Raw genomic sequence first — 20,186 nt, forward strand, 5'->3', positions numbered from 1 at the left:
AACTACACAAACAAAATCTTGTTTTACATTATTCAAGCTAAAAACTGGAAATTGCTACCTTTTTATGCATATGTAAAACATTTTATAGGAATAATCTTTCTTGTACTTCAGTTGTATCTTCGTTCATCTCTTTGGTTGGAGCCTCATGCCATCCAAGGATAACATCTGCATGGAGCTGATTCGTTCTGGCTTCATTTTAAATTGGTGCTGGTATATGTGTGAGATGGGGAGATCACTTTGTGGAGGGATGTGGTTGATCACAATGTCTGTACAGCACTCTGGAGCTATAGAAGCAACTGGAAATAAAATGTTAGTGAACTGCTCACAGCTGCAATTCTTTAGCAATGTTGCCAGCTGCGCTGTTATTACATTTGTCTGCACATATCTCTGCAATTTTAGTGTACCATCTGTTTGTATATTTGCATACGCCTTGGTTAGGATGAAGCAAGTAACATTGAAGGACTGGAGCTTTCAATCAATTGCCTATAGCATTTGTTCTCGAACACTGAGGCCTGCCTTAATTTTTGTTCCGGGTCACTTAGCTTCTGTAAATAGTATCACAAAGAATGAGCAACATAATACATTGTATCTCTGCTTACATCTGTATGTAATATGATGGATAAGCAACAATTCTACTAAATACATAGGATGATTGTTTTATAGATGTAGTGAGTCAATACATTGTCTCATTGTAACAAGATCTCATATATCAAATATAAATCCACATTGCATAATGGTGTATTTGTTTCTTTGGGAGGATTTCATTTATGGGCCCTTCACTAATTCTACAACAGGTAAAATGATTGTACCGGTACACATGTAACTGTCACTTGTTGTTTGCAATGATTTGTTTTAAGAAGAGAAGGGAAATAAATAAAAAATTTGTGTGAATGGTCTGCTAAAAAGTTTAAAAACTTAGAACTTGACTTGTCGTAAAGTTTTCACTTGGCATGGGAACCAAGCATGCCTGCTATGCAGACCAAATAAATCCTTCACTGTTGAAATGTGCTTGGACTGTCAGTTCTACAATAAATGTTGTCCTTTGAAAACCAACATTTTCTGTTTTAATAAGAAGGAATGCAAAGCTTACTAAAGAGGACGCAAAACTTTTTTTAACACCTGCCTCAGCATGTATAGCCAGCGACCCTAATCTGCATCTTCTGAATCATGGCTAGAGGCTGTAGTGTGCATAACTAAGGGTTTATGGTTGTATTAGAACTAGAGATGAGCGAACTTACAGTAAATTCGATTCGTCACGAACTTCTCGGCTCGGCAGTTGATGCCTTATCCTGCGTAAATTAGTTCAGCCTTCAGGTGCTCCGGTGGGCTGGAAAAGGTGGATACATTCCTAGGAAAGAGTCTCCTACGACTGTATCCACCTTTTCCAGCCCATCGGAACACCTGAAAGCTGAACTAATTTCTGCAGGAAAAGTCATCAATCCCCGAGCCGTGACGAATCGAATTTACTGTAAGTTCGCTCATCTCTAATTAGAACTCCTATACAAGTTTTGTGTTGTATGGAACCTTACTCCAAAGGTAGCCATATTGATTATAATACAGAAGAAAATATCCTGAAGGAACCTGAGAAAGAAAGGTTTTGCTGAGCGTGCCGGGTTGTAGGTGACTGAAAACGGACCATGCTAGAAAAAAAAAAAAATTCAATTCAACACAGGGACAATGTGTTTTGAAAGGATTTAGCCTACATTAATTCTTATTACACATACTGGGTACATACGGGTGTGTGTGTGTGTATGTATGTATATATATATATATATATATATATATATATATATATATATATATATATATATATATATATATATATATATATACACACACATATATATCTCTCTATCCTCTCCCTCCAGGAAACAGCACCCGTCACAAGGTCGGGTTGATTTGCAGGCTAAAAGTCTTTATTGCATACAAGCATTACAGTGCGACGTTTCGGCTGAAAAGCCTTTCTCAAGCATGGTATAAATGTGAATACAAATGCCTTAAATAGGTAACACAGATACGTGATAGGTGAAAACACAGGTGTATACTATGACATCATCATTACTAAGCCAGCCTCCTACTTATCATAGGCTGGAATAAAGATCATGTGACACTGAACTGTCAAACAACTATAAACATCTAAATAAAACAGTATAAACAGTGAAAAAAGGAACCAAACAAGTGGAGTGACAGACAGGTGGGGACTCCGTTATCATTTCTTTATAGATCGATGTCCACTCACTTGCGGGTTTTCATGTAAATGTCCGGGATCCGTATGTCGTAATCTTGTTTGTAAATATTCCTAGTGCGGCTGCGCATCATGTGTTCACATGATCGCAGCTGCCCGGAGTTCACGTCATCCTATGACTTGCCCTGCGCAACTAACCAGCGCTCCGTGCAGCCGTCCTGAGACAGACTGGGAGATCCTGCTGACATACGGCTAACACCCGTGTCAGAAAAGCCCCTGTTGAGTCTGTCAGGATCGGGAATGGAGACTCCAGGACAAAACCGCATCTTAATGTGAACATGGACAATGGATATTGTTTCAATCCTCGGAGTCCCCTTGGTCTAGTCTTCTCCAGTTGTTTGGGATAAGTGTCAAAGTGCAATAGATAAAAAAAATTAAAAACATAGTTAAAATCAACACCTCACCTCTTTGATGTTATTAATAGTGTTGAGCGGCATAGGCCATATTCGAATTCGCGAATATTCGCGAATATATGGACGAATATTCGTCATATTCGCGAATATTCGCATATTCGTAATGTTCTCTTTTTATTTTCGCATATGCGAATATTCGCGTGTGCGAAAATTAACATATGCGAAAATTTGCATATACAAAAATTAACATAAGCTAAAATTCGCATATGCGAAACCTATCATATGCAAATATTCGCATATGCGAAAAATCGCACACCAGTCTCACACAGTAGTATTAGAGCCTTCTTACACCACATAAGCTGGAAGCAGAGAGGGATGATCACTGTGATGTGTACTGTGAAAAAAAAAACAAAAAAAAAAAACGAATATTCGTAATTACGAATATATAGCGCTATATTCGCGAATATTCGCGAATTCGCGAATATGCGATATTCGCGAATAAAATTCGAATTGCGAATATTCGCGAGCAACACTAGTTATTAATATTAATATCTGAACAGGATACAGTTCCAAAATATAGAATAATAGAGCAATATAAAAAAAGCAGAGAATATACGCTAAAAGAGAGAGAAAAAGAGAGAAGAAAGCTAAAGAAAGAAAGAGAAAAAGAGAGAGAAAAGGAAAAAGAGAGGAAAAGAAATAACATTAAAATAAATAATAAATAAAAATGAAAAAATATTAAAAAAAAGATTAAAATGAAAAATAAATAAAAAATTCATAATACATAAAGTAAAAAATTAAATATGAAAATAATAATGAAAATAAAATAAAAAAAAGGGGCCAAGAAAAGTGCCTAATACAAAAAAGAAAATGAAAGAACTGAATGAGAAAAAGAAAAATGAAAAGCAACAAGAATAAATTTACTTAAACACAAAAAGAATAAACTGCACCAAATAGGTATATATTGTACTCTGTTTTTCATGATATGTACTAGGTGCTAGGGGTCTATAAGTCGTAAATCAGTATAGCTCCATAAACTATTTTATGCAAAAGAAGAGAAAAAACTCAGAGAGCAATTGCTACTGATAAATATGCAAAATGTTATTGTTATATCCAAAATGTTAAAAAGCGTCACACATTTGTGACTAATTTCAATAAGGATAAAATACCAGGTGTGTATGTATAAAGCATGTGTGTATGTATAAATACAAAATGAGATGTCTCAGATACAACCGGATAGGTGCAGATAGGGTTATATACATATTGTCTATTGACTTTGTGCAATTTCTAATGCAAGGCGACGATTTCTGATTGTGAGCATGCGCGGGGCCCTTTTCCTGGCACGGACTCCCCGGGCGTCAATAGACCGTGCGCGCAGGTCCGGAAGTGATGCTTTCGTGACCTGCGGGTACTGGCTGTGACGCGGCGGTGAGTGCCGATTCCATCCGGGTCGGGACCCTGCGCATGCGCCGCACGGCGCAAATCGGCGCGCAATATTCATAACAAACACAGTATAAAAGGGAGCCATGTACATAGTTGGGTAGCGTCCCTTGAGAAAGTCGGGTGACGAAACGTACGTTGGGACGGTGGTTACAGGCTTCCATTATGGGTAAGTGAGGTTCATTTCACTATTCATTATTGATATGCTTTGGGCCCATTCTCTATATTAATCATGTGATATAGCAGTTAGCTTCTTATTACTACTGGGGCCCTTTCTGGACCCCTGGTTACTTCTTACTGAATAGGAGCCATATTGCATCATTTCCTGACCTCACTATATATACATCCATTGTGATTATTACTTTTACTGTACCTGATCCACCTACGTGTTTTCCGGTTGTATCTGAGACATCTCATTTTGTATTGCTTTATACATACACACATGGTATTTTATCCTTATTGAAATTAGTCACAAATGTGTGACGCTTTTTAACATTTTGGATATAACAATAAAATTTTGCATATTTATCAGTAGCAATTGCTCTCTGTTTGAGTTTTTTCTCTTCTTTTGCAAAGAATAAATTTACATATACGGTTTCAGATTGAAATCGATGTTCAAGCCATGTGGTTGTAAAGTGTTCAACTTATGGATCCATCTAAGTTCCTTTTGTCTGAGAATTTTTTCTCTGTCTCCTTCTTGCCTAAGGGGAGTGACATGGTCTATAATCCTGAATCTTAGTTGACTAACATTATGTCCCAACTCTAGGAAATGTTTCGGGATCTGGAATTCCACTTTGCCTGTTCTGATAGACTATTTATGTCCATTCAATCGAATCCTACACTCCTTTGTGGTTTCCCCCACGTAATACAGTCCACAAGGGCACTGTATTAGGTAGACCACAAACGATGATCTGCAGGTATACCTCTCCTTAATCTGGAATTTACGCCCTGTTTGAGGATGAGAGAAAAAGTCTCCCTTAATTATGCTGTTGCAATGGCTGCACCCCAGGCAAGGAAAATTGCCCCTCCTGGGGTTCAGCCATGCATCAGGATCCCTTCGGTTCGGTTTCTGGCTCCCAATGTCTGATTTGACCAGCATGTCTTTAACGTTGCGTCCTCTACGGTAAGCCATAACTGTAATATCTTTCAAATCTGTGGTACGTTCTATTATACTCCAGTTTCGTCTGATGATGTGGGCTATTTTAGTGCTGCAAGTGGTATATGTAGAGACAAAGGGTATTTTCTCATTCTCTGTTTTAACTCTCACACTTAATGTCTCCTCTCTAGATTTTACCTCCAAATTAGACCGATGTTGTTGTAACAATCTTTGTGGATACCCTCTGTTCTGGAATTTGTCACACATCTCATCAAGTCTACCCTCCAGATTTTCAGAGGGCGAAACAATACGCTTCACCCTCAACATGTGGCTCCAGGGTAGGGAACGTATCATTGGCCTAGGATGAAAACTATCATAGGCCAATAGGTTGTTCCTGCCTGTTTCCTTCGTGAATAGATCTGTAGTTAGTCCATTCCCACGGAATTGTAGGGAATTTACTGAATGTACCATGGTGAATCTCAATTTTGGGTAGATATTATTTAAGGCCTCAAAGAACCCATCTAACTCCGTCTCAGACCCCGTCCAGACCACGAACGTGTCATCGATGTAACGAAGCCACGTCCGCACATGTCTGAACAGGGGGGACGGATAGATGTGTACCTTTTCCACCTCGGTCATGTAGATGTTAGCGTAGCTAGGTGCCACGTTAGAGCCCATGGCCGTTCCCCTGTTCTGAACATAGAAGTCATCCCCAAACAGAAAATAATTCTGTCTGAGGATGACTCCCAATAAGTCCAGAACAAAGGAACAGGCTCCCTCCGTCATATCAGTCTCTTGCAGAGTTTTGGCTACCGCCTGTATACCTCGATCGTGATCGATCGAGGTATATAGGTTCACTAAATCAAATGATACTAGTATAGTGTTCGCAGGATACTCTAGTGACCTAATCTTGTGGAGAAAACCTGTAGTATCCTGTACATGGGATTGAGCATTGATAGCAAAGTCACGTAACACTTTATCGAGATACACTGCAATAGGGGAAAATATAGAATCCCTCCCGGAGACAATTGGTCTCCCGGGGGGACTCTGCAGATTTTTGTGGATTTTCGGTAGTGTATAAAACACTGGTGTGCGTGGATGTTCCTTGATTAAGTATCGGTATAGGTCATCATCTATAATCTCATTTGATCTAGCCTGTGACAGAATCTCCCCAATCATCTCTTGGATGTTGTGTAGAGGATCTACTGGGATTTTTGTGTAAACCATTCCATCGGCCAATTGTCTATCAATCTCGGCCAAGTATTGGGGGGTGTCCATCACACCGATGGCACCCCCACTTGTCGGCCGGCTTGATAGTAATTGCCCGGTTCTTCTCCAAGCCCTTAATAGCATCCATTTCACATTTAGAAACATTACACCATCTTCCCACATTTACATACGTAGCCTTCAACTGTTCTATCTGCGTGGTGACAGTCTGTATAAAGGCCTCAATACCATTATGATCCCTGTAGGGCTGAAAATTACTTTTATTAAACAGGTTCACCTGTTTGAGGTCAGCCTGTTTAATCATAGGTACATCAGTGTTAGACAACCTCGTGTTGTGCAAAAAAATTCTTGAGACGTAATCTCCGAAAGAATGTTTCTAGGTCCACTTGTAAAGTCAACCAGTCTATATCAGTGGTAGGGCAGCATGAGAGTCCCTTTTCTAGTACATGCAGTTCTATATAAGACAATTTAAAGGAGCTAATATTTACCACTAATGTTCTTTCTTCGCTCGTCCCCTGGGGGCCTTGTGTTAAGTCTTCTGTTGAGTCTGCACCCCTCTTGCGATGTTTTCGCCCCCCTCGTCTCCTTCTGTGTGGGGGCCTTTGGCTAAAAAAAAGCCTGTTGTGCAGATGCATCCAAAGAATCACTATCCAGGGCAGTGGAGAGAAAACCATCCGACCTCTGGGGGACTGTGTTGGGCTGTGCTGCTCTAGGGCGACGTCTCTTTCTTCTCTGGTCCTGTTGTTGGTGGACTTGGGATTGCCAGGTGTAGACCTTTCCATTGTTGTAGTCCTCAATGTCACGATACCATTTGATTCTCTTGGCTTCCTCTAGCTCTTGTTGATGTTTCAAGAGTCTAGCTTCCAGCCTCTCCTTTGAACCTTGGTAATCTTGAGGTGTAAGGAGAGTCTTGAGTTGTTCCTCCACTCCGAGACATTTGGTCTGGGTTTTTTCAATTTCAAATTGCAGGAATTCCATATTAAGTAACATGACATCGAAAGGCATATTTATTCGATATCTGGATAAATTTATGGTGAAAAGAGTCATTATTCGGGAACAAATTTGGGCTAAGGTGAGAGCGCATTTCTCTCGGGATTCTTTGCTCACGAAAATATTCACTAATAGTCACCAAATGTAGCTCTAGAGTCACTAGGCGTCTGGATTCTGCATCCCATTTCTTTTGCAATAATTCAATCGATGGAACACTCAGGAAGGTGGCTGTTCTGTGCACCGTACCAAAAATTCTTGTAACATCCTGTTCAGAATATGTTAAGGTGCTTGTAGCAGCAGCAGCGCCTTGAGGCGCAGTACCTCCCAACGTAGGTAAAGACATCTTAATGGTATAGCCGCTTACTGGTGTACTAAGTCCATGCAAGAATCAGAGCAAATCACAAGAACCAGAAGGGGATTCAGCATAGATAGGTCACATGTGCGGTGCCAGGTCTCCACCAGCTTTCTATGCTGGATAAGAACACCTTCTCCCTCCAGGAAACAGCACCCGTCACAAGGTCCGGTTGATTTGCAGGCTAAAAGTCTTTATTGCATACAAGCATTACAGTGCGACGTTTCGGCTGAAAAGCCTTTCTCAAGCATGGTATAAATGTGAATACAAATGCCTTAAATAGGTAACACAGATACGTGATAGGTGAAAACACAGGTGTATACTATGACATCATCATTACTAAGCCAGCCTCCTACTTATCATAGGCTGGAATTAAGATCACGTGACACTGAACTGTCAAACAACTATAAACATCTAAATAAAACAGTATAAACAGTGAAAAAAGGAACCAAACAAGTGGAGTGACAGACAGGTGGGGACTCCGTTATCATTTCTTTATAGATCGATGTCCACTCACTTGCGGGTTTTCATGTAAATGTCCGGGATCCGTATGTCGTGATCTTGTTTGTAAATATTCCTAGTGCGGCTGCGCATCATGTGTTCACTGCGCAGACTTTTTCTCTCTTCCTCAAACAGGGCGTAAATTCCAGATTAAGGTATACCTGCAGATCCTCGTTTGTGGTCTACCTAATACAGTGCCCTTGTGGACTGTATTACGTGGGGGAAACCACAAACGAGTGTCTGATTTGATTGAATGGACCTAAATCGTCTATCAGAACAGGCAAAGTGGAATTCCCGATCCCGAAACATTTCCTAGAGTTGGGACATAATGTTAGTCAACTAAGATTCAGGATTATAGACCATGTCACTCCCCTTAGGCAAGGAGTAGACAGAGAAAAAAATTCTCAGACAAAAGGAACTTAGATGGATCCATAAGTTGAACACTTTACAACCAAATGGCTTGAACATCGATTTCAATCTGAAACCGTATATGTAAATTAATTCTTGTTGCTTTTCATTTTTCTCATTCAGTTCTTTCGTTTTCTTTTTTGTATTAGGTACTTTTCTCGGCCCCTTCTTTTATTTTTTTATTTTATTTTCATTATTATTTTCATATTTCATTTTTTTACTTTATGTATTATTTATTTTTTAGTTATTTTTTATTTTTATATTTTTCATTTTTATTTATTTTTATTTTTTAGTTATTATTTTAATTTTAATTTTATTTTTCTTTCTTTTCCTCTTTTTCTTTCTTTTTCCTTTTCTTTCTCTCTCTCACTCTCTTTCTCTCTCTTTCTCTCTCTCTCTTTCTTTTGCTTGCTTTCTTTCTCTTTTTTTTCTTCTCTCTTTTTTAAGTGTATATTCTCTGCTTTTTTTCTATTACTCTATTATTTTGTACTTTGGAACTGTATCCTGTTCAGATATTAATATTAATAACATCAAAGACGTGAGGTGTTGATTTTAACTATGTTTTTAATCTTTTTTTAGCTATTGCACTTTGACACTTATCCCAAACAACTGGAGAAGACTGGACAAAGGGGACTCCGAGGATTGAAACAATATCCATTGTCCACGTTCACATTAAGATGCGGTTTTGTCCTGGAGTCTCCATTCCAGATCCTGACAGACTCAACAGGGGCTTTTCTGACACAGGTGTTAGCCGTATGTCAGCAGGATCTCCCTGTCTGTCTCAGGACGGCTGCACGGAGCGCTGGTTAGTTGCGCACGCGCAGGGTGAGTCATAGGACGACGTGAACTCCGGGCAGCTGCGCTCATGTGAACACATGATGCGCAGCCGCACTAGGAATATTTACAAACAAGATCACGACATACGGGTCCCGGACATTTACATGAAAACCCGCAAGTGAGCGGACATCGATCTATAAAGAAATGATAACGGAGTCCCCACCTGTCTGTCACTCCACTTGTTTGGTTCCTTTTTTCACTGTTTATACTGTTTTATTTAGATGTTTATAGTTGTTTGACAGTTCAGTGTCACATGATCTTATTTCCAGCCTATGATAAGTAGGAGGCTGGCTTAGTAATGATGATGTCATAGTATACACCTGTGTTTTCACGTATCTGTGTTACCTATTTAAGGCATTTGTATTCCCATTTATACCATGCTTGAGAAAGGCTTTTCAGCGAAACATCGCACTGTAATGCTTGTATGCAATAAAGACTTTTAGCCTGCAAATCAACTGGACCTTGTGACGGGTGCTGTTTCCTGGAGGGAGAGGGTGTTCTAATACCAGCATAGCAAGCTGGTGGAGACCTGGCACCGCACATGTGACCTATCTATGCGGAATCCCCTTCTGGTTCTTATATATATATATATATATATATATATATATATATATGAAGCAAAATACGACCATAGCACTCACAGGATGAGGTGAAGGAGTAGCTTTATTGGCCATTCGGCTGTGATGGAATAAAGCTACTCCTTCACCTCATCCTGTGAGTGCTATGGTCGTATTTTGCTCTATATCTCTACTGGCCCTCAAGCCAAGACCTTGTATCTACAGCATCCGAATGCCACCTATACTATACAGAGTGTTGCTGCTTCTTCTTCCGTGTGTGTGTGTATATATATATATATATTTATATATGTATATATTATAAACCTGGACAACCACAAGGGTACCGGTGGGAATACTGGTGACCCTCGGCTCACAGTGTTTTAATCACTGGATGAAGTTACATAGTTTGTAAGGTTAAAAAAGACAAGAGTCCATTAAGTTACACCAAAACCGCTACTGTGTTAATATAGAGGAAAGCAAAAATCCCCCATGAGGCTGATGCCAATTTCCCAAAAAATTCCTTCCCGTCTTAAATATGGCAATCAGAATACATCCCTGGATCAACATTCTATCTACATAAATCTAGGATCCATAACTTGTAATATTATATCAATATCCATATTTTTCCTGAAAAACATCCAGGTCCCCCTTGAACTTGTTTATTGAAACAGACATAACAACATTATGTAACAGAGAGTTCCATAGTTTTACTGCTATTACAGTAAAGAATCTGTCTGTGATGATGGCGAAACTTTCTTTCCTTTAGAGGATGCCCCCTAGTCATGGTTACCGGCTTAGGTATATAATAGGGATGTATATAAATCTAGGAGAAAATAGCATTGGCACAGCTATCGTGCTTCTACCCAATGATATGGTGGTGAGGTTGCTATCTGAATGACAACAACAGGTGCTGTCATTAGCTGGGTGGTGCTCACGTTCAATAGTATCAGTCCATGTTAAACATCAATAACCAGTGAATGAAAACGGAGCACTCACCTCTTCCATGCGGCAGTCTGGTGGACGTACACTATTTTCTGGTTAATCCAATGGGTTCAGGATAGCATCAGCGGGTGGCAGTTGTTCCAAGGAAGGGGAGATAATTGCTATGCCATAGCATAGCATTGATCCGTGTTTCAGCGCTCCTTTACTACTGCCTGTCATGGATGGCTGCAGTAAAAGAGCAACGATTGGACGGCACGGTAAGGGACCTCCAGCCGTCCTCACAGCTGATCAGGACACCGCGATTTCACTGCGGTGATCCCGATCAGTATCCCTGAGCTAACCGGCAGTTAACTTCAGGACTTTTTATACACCGCCATCCACTTTGGCGGTGTCTATAGGGTTATTGCTGGACATCACCGCAATCGGTGATGTTTGGCATTAGCCACAGGTCCCGGCTATGACGTGCGCTCAGCTGCTGGATGTGCTGCATAGTTCGGCATCTCCGTGATACCTGCCGGCGGAGGTCCCACCGGCGAATATCGGATTAGGTTTCTCGTTGGGGGGACACCTAACTTCCTTCATTGGGGGACACCTAACTGATGGGTATATGCTGTTGCCACTAGGAAGCGCTGACACCAGGAAAAAAAGTCAGCTCCTCCCTGGCAGGATATACCCACCCACCTACAGTGAGGTAATCAGTTTTAGCTGGTGTCAGCAAGGAGGCAAGACACAGGTCTGGGAGATCCCCAGACCTGGTCTTTTTTATTGTTTTCTAGTAAGGGCTGTTTAGTCAGATTCCTTACTCCGTTTTGCTTCCCTTTTTTTCAGGTGGGGTTCAGGAGCATGGCGCTACCTGTTCCCCCATATGCGGCTAAGGGGCACGGGACATAAAAGCATGCACCGTTAACCCCTTCCCACCAACGGCCAGCTCCTGGAGGTTGTACCCTGGGTCTGGGGCCCCCACTGCCTCTGCTCGCCCTGCTATCTTAGCCTGGTATGGTGCAGCATGGCCATAAGCTGGTTGAAGATGCCTTAGGTGAGTATAAGAAAATGGTGCCTACAGGTAAGTATGTACTCACCCCTCTACGGCTGGCACTCCGGAACCCCACTGCGGGTGTGAGGTGTCCGAAGAAATGCCCCGTTGTCTACTAGGGACCCATACCAGTCAGTCAGACATTGGTCTGCATGGTTTCCTCTGCTGCCTGTCACTCGGCTGTTGTATCTGTGGCTGGAGTTCCGATAACCCACTGTGAGGTGCGGTATATGAAGAACTGACCCAGTGTGTCCTACGGACCCTATGACTCGTTGTCTACTACGGACCCATACCAGTAAGCCAGACAGTGGTCTGCGTGGTTTCCTACACCGCCTGTCACACATCACATGGCTGATGTATCTGCGGCTGGAGTGTGGTACCTTACTACTGTGTGAGGTGTCCGACAGAGTGTCCCGTTGTCTACTATGGACCATACCAGTAAGCCAGACAGTGGTCTGCATGGTTGCCTACACCGCCTGTGATTCATCAAACGGCTGATGTATCTGCAGCTGGAGTTCTGGTGCCTCACTACTGTGCGGGGTGCCGACGACATGACTCGTTGTCTCCTATGGACCCATTCCAGTCAGCCAGACAGTGGTCTGAATGGTTTCCCACATCACCCGTCACAAATCGCATGGCTGTTGTATCTGCGACTGGACTTCCAGTACCTCACTACTGTGCTAGATTTCTAACGGAATGACTCGCTGTCCACTATGGATCCATACCCGTAAGCCAGACAGCGGTCTGCATGGGTTTCTACACTGCCTGTCACACATCTCAGGGCTGTTGTATCTGCGGCTGTAGTTCCGATACCTCACACCTGTGCTAAATGCCCGACGGAATAACTCGCTGTCCACTATGGAGCCATACCAGTAAGCCAGACAGTTGTCGAAATGTTTTCTTCTGCCGACTGTCACATGTCGCACAGCTGATGTTTTTGTGGCTGGAGTTCCGGTACCCCCTGTTGTGCGCGGTATACGTAGAACTGACCCAGCCTGTCCCATGGACACTATACGGGATGTCAGGGATGCATTCCACGGCTCCTCTGTCTCCCTCTATCTCCCAGGGGGCGGGGTCTGCGTCTGCAGCCTTGGTGTCTGGCACCATTAGGAGATGGGGTGTGGGCTTTTTTTCTGCAGGTCCCAGGTACTTTCTCAGCAACAGCAGCATCACTCTGTTCTCCTTTCTTAGGCTGCACTGTTGGTCTGCTAGAGGCATACCTCCCTTCTTGCTGGTCCCTTGGATGTCTGCGGTTTCTTTTGTGTCTGCAGTCTTGTACTCCACTGCTAGCGTGGGGTTCCTACGTCTTTGTTCCTACATATGCTAAGACTGCAATGTAGGTGTAGAGCCCACCTTTCCTTTTGTTCGGTGGGGTGAGCCTAGGGGCTTCCGGTGATTTTGTTTCCGTAGTTCTGCGGCGGTTTAGCACCTCTGTTCTTACTTGGGGCCTGCTGGGGCGACAGCCCCTCCGTATGCCTCCAGGTGTTGTTTTTTTCCGGGGTTTCTGTCTGGGGTGGCTCAGGCACCTACTCGGTACTGTCTGGAATGGCTCTCAACATGTCTTGTATTTTTTGCCCAGCTCCAGTGTACAGGATTCCGATTCCTCTTGGGACACAAGGTGGCTCTTTCAGACAGCGATGGTTGCCGCTGGGACCTGGGGGCTCCGTCCACCCAGTACTTGTCCCGTGTCTGTGGGGCAGCGTTTCCCTGCTCCTACTGCTCCTGGCGTGTTTTGCCACTCCCCTTTCCACAGGGGGTATGGGGATCAGGGTGCTTGGCATGGGTCTGTACTTGAGTTTTCATCTCGACCACACTTGTTTTCCCTCCTCTGGAGGGACTATTTTGTTGAATTTTTTTTCTGCTGCCAAAATTATGCCATCTCGCTGTTCCCACTATATAGGTGGAGTATCTGGTGGGGCCCCTGTTTTTTTTTTGCTGAGAGCATTACACAGGGATTTTTACTGTCTTGGCTTGTGTGTTTACTTTCCACTATCGCAGTCTGGCTCTCTCTCTGTTTTTTGGTTATCTACTTCTGCTCACGCAGCCTTGGCTCTCTCCTCTGTTGGAGGAGTTTGTACATTCTCCCTGGAAGGGGTGTATTCTTCCTTCCTTTTTGTCTGTCAGTTCTACTGCTCTGACACTAAAGTCTTCTGGAGTCATCCTTCCTATGCCCAGACCCTGAGAATCCCAGCTGGGTTCTCATTTGTTTCTCCCTCCGTTCCTGTTCTCCTTCACTTTTTCATGGAAGTTTGTCGCCCGGAGAGTGTTCGCGCACCTCCTGTTTTCCTTACTCTTCTGGGGTTCGTCTTCCAGGTGACTCTACATCTCCAGTTTACTTGTCTGTCTCTCCGGTATCCGAGATGCCCCCCTTTTCAGGGTCTTTGCCGCTCCTTTCTTCCTTTTGGGTCCATGTCATCCCTAATTGGAGGGCGTTCAGGTTATCTGCTTTACACCAGTACGGTTATTTTCGCCTTCTGGGTGCTCATGGCGGGCCCCTGGGATGGAGTTTTTTGGGTCTGCGGGTGTTCAGGTCATTGCTGTCATGCACCGGACCTCTCCAGAGCAGATTTTCATCTTTCTTTTTTCCTGTGGTTTTTTGTCTCTCTATATGACCCGGGTGTCTTGGGTCTCTACAGAGGATGGCCCCTTCCCTTGGCGTCCTACTCCATCTCCTTGGACAGGAGATCTTCCAGGAGTTCAATTTCTGGTGCTAGTGTGTCTCCGCCTGGGGGGCTCGTCCGCAGGCCTTGTGGACACGTGAGTTTGGTCTCGGGACAGATTCCTTTTCTCTGGTGGTTGTTTTTCCCACCCTAGGGGACTGCTTTGGTACATCCCATCAGTTAGATGTCCCCCAATGAAGAGCGACCGAGAAAAGGAGATTTTTTTTTTGTACTCACCGTAAAATCTCTTTCTTGTAGCCTTCATTGGGGGACACTGCACCCACCCATTTATTCATCTTTTTTTCCGGACTATTTTTTCCAGTTTTTCCGGGATTCCTTTCTAGGGTCCTTCGGACATATGTCCTTATCCTTATCGGGGACATTTGCACAAGTACACGTGCAAATGTACAGTATCTGTCACCATACCATAAATTACCTTGGTTGCCCTCCTCTTCAGTTCAGTCATGTTCTTCTTATATACAGGTGCCCAAAATTAGACACAATGCGAAATATATGTTCTGAATAGTGATTTATACAGAGACAATACTATATTCCTGTCATGAGCTTCTATGCCTCTTTTGATACATCCCATGACTTTGTTAGCCTTGGCATCCGCTGCCTGTTTACTGTCCACCAGTACCCCCAAGTCATATTTGCTAGAGTTTACTGTCCGCCATTACCCCCAAGTCATTTTTGCTAGAATATTTACCTAATGTTTTATTATTTAGCACATAATTGTACATTGTTTTTTTTACGGCCCAAGTGAATAACCTTAAATTTATCCACATTATACTTCATTTGCCATGTCTCTGCCCAAACCTCCAGCTGGTGATCACCTTACCCAGTTTAGTGTAATTTGCAAATATTTAAATTTTTATCTGTAATCCCTCTACAAGGTCATTAATAAACATATTGAAAAGAAGTTGACCCAGTACTGGCCCCTTCGGTACCCCACTAGTAACTTAAACCCAACCTAAGTAAGTTCCATTGATACCCTTCCTCTGCTTCCTATCACTGAGCCAGTTACTAACCTATTTACATATATCCTCCCCTAGTCCCAGCATCCTCATTTTATGTACTAACCTTTTGTGTGGCACAGTAGCAAATGCATTTAAGGTACTCCAAAGTATCATGTCATAAAACTCTCAAAAATCTTACCCACAACAGATGTTAAACTTACAGTCCAGACTGGACTGGGACCAAATAAAAGCCCGGCATTTTAGACTAAGCCGCCTATTTTGGTCACGGGTGTGGCTAGGTGAAGGCAGAGCCACAAAATGGAGGGGTCAAATGTCAATTAGACTACATAATGAAAACAAATGATATACAGTTATGGCCGTAAATGTTGGCACTTCTGAAAATGAAGTGTTTCTCACATAAAAGGATTGCAGTAACACATGTTTTGCTATACACATGTTTATTCCCTTTGTGTTTATTGGAACTAAACTAAAAAAGGGTGGGGAAAAAAAGCAAATTTGACTTAATGTCACACCAAACTTCAAAAATGGTCTGGACAAAGTTATTGGCACCTTTAGCTTAATATTTGGTTGCACACCCTTTGGAAAAAATAACTAAAAGCAGTTGCTTCCTATAACCATCAATATGCTTCTTACACCTCTCAGCCGGAATGTTGGACCACTCTTCCTTTGCAAACTGCTCCAGATCTCTCGTATTGGAAGGGTGCCTTTTCCCAACAGCAATTTTAAGATATCTCCACAGGTGTTCTATGGGATTTAGATCTGGACTCCTTGCTTGCCACTTCAGAACTCTCCAGCGTTCTGTTGCCATCCATTTTTGGGTGCTTTTTGACGTATGTTTTGGGTCATTGTCGTGCTGAAAGACATGATCTCGGACGTAAACCCACCTTTCTGAAGAAAGGGTGCCAATGATTTTGTCCAGTCCATTTTTGGAGATTTTTTTTTCTTTTTATGTTCATGCCGTTCACCATATGGTATCATTAGCATTATATTTTAATAGTTCGGATATTTACGCACACGGCGATACCAAAAAATGTTTATTACATTTTTATTAATTTTTTACACATCTTTTTTACTTTTTTTTTTTATTACTTTTATTTTTACATTTTAATAGTTCCCATAGGGGACTATTTATCACAATCATTCGATTGCTAATACTGTTCAATGCTATGCATAGGGCATAGCAGTGATCAGTGTTATCGGTCTTCTTCTCTGGTCTGCTCGATCTCAGAGGGGACCTCCATTTGCCCATCTGGCTGATCGGATCGCCGCAGCAGCGCTGCGGGCGATCCGATCATCTATTTTAGTGACCACACTGCAGCAGTTGCCATGATCTGTATTGATCACGGCATCTGAGGGGTTAATGGCGGACATCCGCACAATCGCGGATGTCGGCCATTACTGGAGGGTCCCTGGCTGCTATCAGCAGCCAGGACCTGCCGCACATGACCAGAGCATCACGCCAATGCTCGCGGTTATGTATAGGATCGTAAATGTACATCCTGGTGCGTTGAGTACCACCTCACCAGGATGTACATTTACGTCCTGAGTTGTTAAGGGGTTAAACGGCTTCTTGGACAAGGCTCTAACTGAGAGATGGAGTAGATAAGTAAGGGATCCAGGGAAACAGAAACAGCCAAGACACCAATAAGCAAACGTTGCACCATCTTCCAATAATCCAGAATAAGGTGACCAAAAAGTGTGGAAGCCTAATGGCAGGGTTCAACTAATTCAATAACTTCAGGGTATGGTATCGTCCCATCAGCATTTTAAATTGAGTCTTCTTATAAGTGGTACAAATAGAAGCCTTAGATGCACGATCCCAAAATTATGCGCCACTGAGGCAGTCAGATGGAAGTGCTCAGAGCTTCCAGCAGTGCATATAGCGGTGCGATGGGTCAGGGCCATAAGAAGGAGGAAGGATAGAGTAAATATCAGAGAAAAGTCCCCTCATCTGAGGTCCGCTACAACACAGTCGTTCAAAACTCGTGGGTTGGGATAAAACCACCGATCGTGATGGACCAGAGCCAGCCAGAGCTTCTCCAACTCCATCCATCGACTGCAGGCATGATAAGTAGATCATGCCACCAAGTGATGTATATGAGCAGCCCAATAATTTTTAACCACATCAGGGACCCCCAATCCGCCCATGGACCTACTCGCCATGATTACAGACATCGGAAGACGATGCCGTCTGGCGTCCCAAATAAAGCAAAAAATGGCTGATCAGAAAGAGCGGAGGGCAAATAAGGGAACGCGGGCAGGCAACGTCTCGGAAAAAAGAAAGCAATTTAGGGAGGATTGTCATTTTGACCGCCGCAATTGTAATAATAATACCAAAAAATGTAATATATTGAGCCATTTCTCCAGGAGGGCCCGGAGCTCTTGAAAAAGAGGAAAATTTGTAGAATAAAGAGAATCATAGCGAGAACTGAGAGACACACCCGGCATTTAATAGCAGAAGAAGACCATTTAGAAGAGTAGTTAGAACCCAGAAGCATAGATAGGGAGGTAGAGTTAACAGAAAGGCTTACGTCTTGGAAAAGTTAACCTTGGCCGGAAACCACGTCGTAAGCATGAAGAGCCCTCTAAAGATTAGGGAGAGAAAGAACTACGTCGTCCGCGAATAAGCAAATCTTAAATTCCCGATCATGAAGGGCAATACCAGAGATATCTGGATCCCCCCCAGATCATAGCAGAAAGAGGCTCAATGCAAAGATCAGGGATGAAAAGTTGAAAGATCGGGGGTGAAAAAAAAAAGGGAAAGTCAGAGAAGAGGCATGAGGAAGCTTCAAAATGCAGTGGGAGAGGAATAGAGACCCTGCAGTGCAGTGAGAAAATTACCAGCAATACCATATTTCCGAAGGGTGGCAAAAAGAAACGGCCACCTCAACCTATCCAAGGCCAGCAGCCCCCTTTAAGTAGTTGTAGTGGAACCCTGCTGTAGGTAGTTGTAGTGCAGCAGCCTTCATTCGGTTCGGTGGTACGCGTACCCCTAGGGGTATGCCATTGGTTGAGCAGGGGTACGCAAATGCGCTGACAAATGCCAGCCATGCATTGGCCAGTATTTGTAAGCGCATAGCAGAGAATGGCTGCGACAGCTCTCTGTACAGTAGCGCTGCCGGAGCCGCTGCTACTGTAAGGGAGCTGCGTTGTTGCCGGGGAGACGTGTGACCTCCCCTGACGTTGCGCAGAGGTGCCGCACAGTGCAGAAGGCAGTCACACGTCAGTGTGGCCCGCCTAATGGGACCCGCTGCAAACACGGACAGGCCACACAGGACGAACCGGCTGGGTAAAGTAAAAAAAAATAAGTGCATGGGACAGAGGGAGGGTTTTTGTATGTGTAAATATAAATTAGCCCAAGGGGGATCGGAGAGAGGGGGAGAAATAATAGCACGAGGCATGAAAATGAAGGGGGGAGAGGGAAAAGGGGATCAGGAACAGGGGATGGGGAGAAACAATAGCACCAGGCATTAAGATGGAGGGGGGAGGGATCATTTTATTATTATTTTATTTATTTATATAGTGCCTACAGATTCTGCAGCGCTTAATGGCAAAAGGGGATCAGAAGGAGGGGTGATAATGGCACAATGGGATCAATATGGGGGGTGATGATTATCTCCATCTTAATCCCCTTGTGCCATTATTTCCCCCTCCCCCTGATCCACGCTTGCCATATCAGTTAATAATAGCACAAGGAAATTAAGATGGAGGGGGGAATATTGGCACAAGGGGATTATATGAAGGGGGGTGACCCTCCCCCCTCCATCTTAATCTCTTGTGCCATTATTCCTCCCTCCCTCTGATCCTCGTGCGCCATTTCCCCCTTCCATCTTAATCCCCTTGTGCCATTCCCCCCTTCCTCTGATCCCCTTTTGCCATATAGGATAATAATGGCACAAGGGCATTAAGATGGAGGGGGAAAAAATGGCACAAGGGGATCAGAGGGAGGGGGGAATAATGGCGCAAGGAGATTAATATGGGGGGGATTGATTATCCCCCCCCCCTCCATCTTAATCCCCTTGTGCTATTATCCCCCCTCCATCTTAATCCCCTTTTGCTATCATTCCCACCTCCCTCTGATTCCCTTTTGCCATGTTGGATAATAATGGCACATGGGGATTAAGATGGAGGGGGGAATAATCGCAAAAGGGGATCAGAGGGAGCGGGGAATAATGGCACAAGGGTATTAAGTATCGCATTAGTATAAAGGTAAGCACACGCCTTTTGTCCGGGTACCCCTTGTGTGTAAATTCCGCGCAAGGGGTAGCGCGGACATACTTTCAGCCTTTGGAGGTACAGGCGCCAAAAAGGTTGAGAACCACTGATGTAGAGGCAGCCCTCTTTAGGTAGATGAAGTGCAGTAGTCGCCTTTAGGTGGATGTAGTGCAGCAGCCCCCATTAGGTAGATGTAGTGCGAAGAGCCGATGACTCTCTGTTAATCAGCTGAGTGCCACATTTAACTATAGGCCCGTCTGTTCGACACGCTTATAGCTTAATGTGCCCTGCACTGGATGGCCCTTGGATGGTCTGGCCCACCTGGCAAATACCCAGTATGCCCCATGGCC

Source organism: Hyla sarda, chromosome 3, assembly GCF_029499605.1.
Source record: "Hyla sarda isolate aHylSar1 chromosome 3, aHylSar1.hap1, whole genome shotgun sequence".
NCBI classification, from domain to species: Eukaryota; Metazoa; Chordata; class Amphibia; order Anura; family Hylidae; genus Hyla; species Hyla sarda.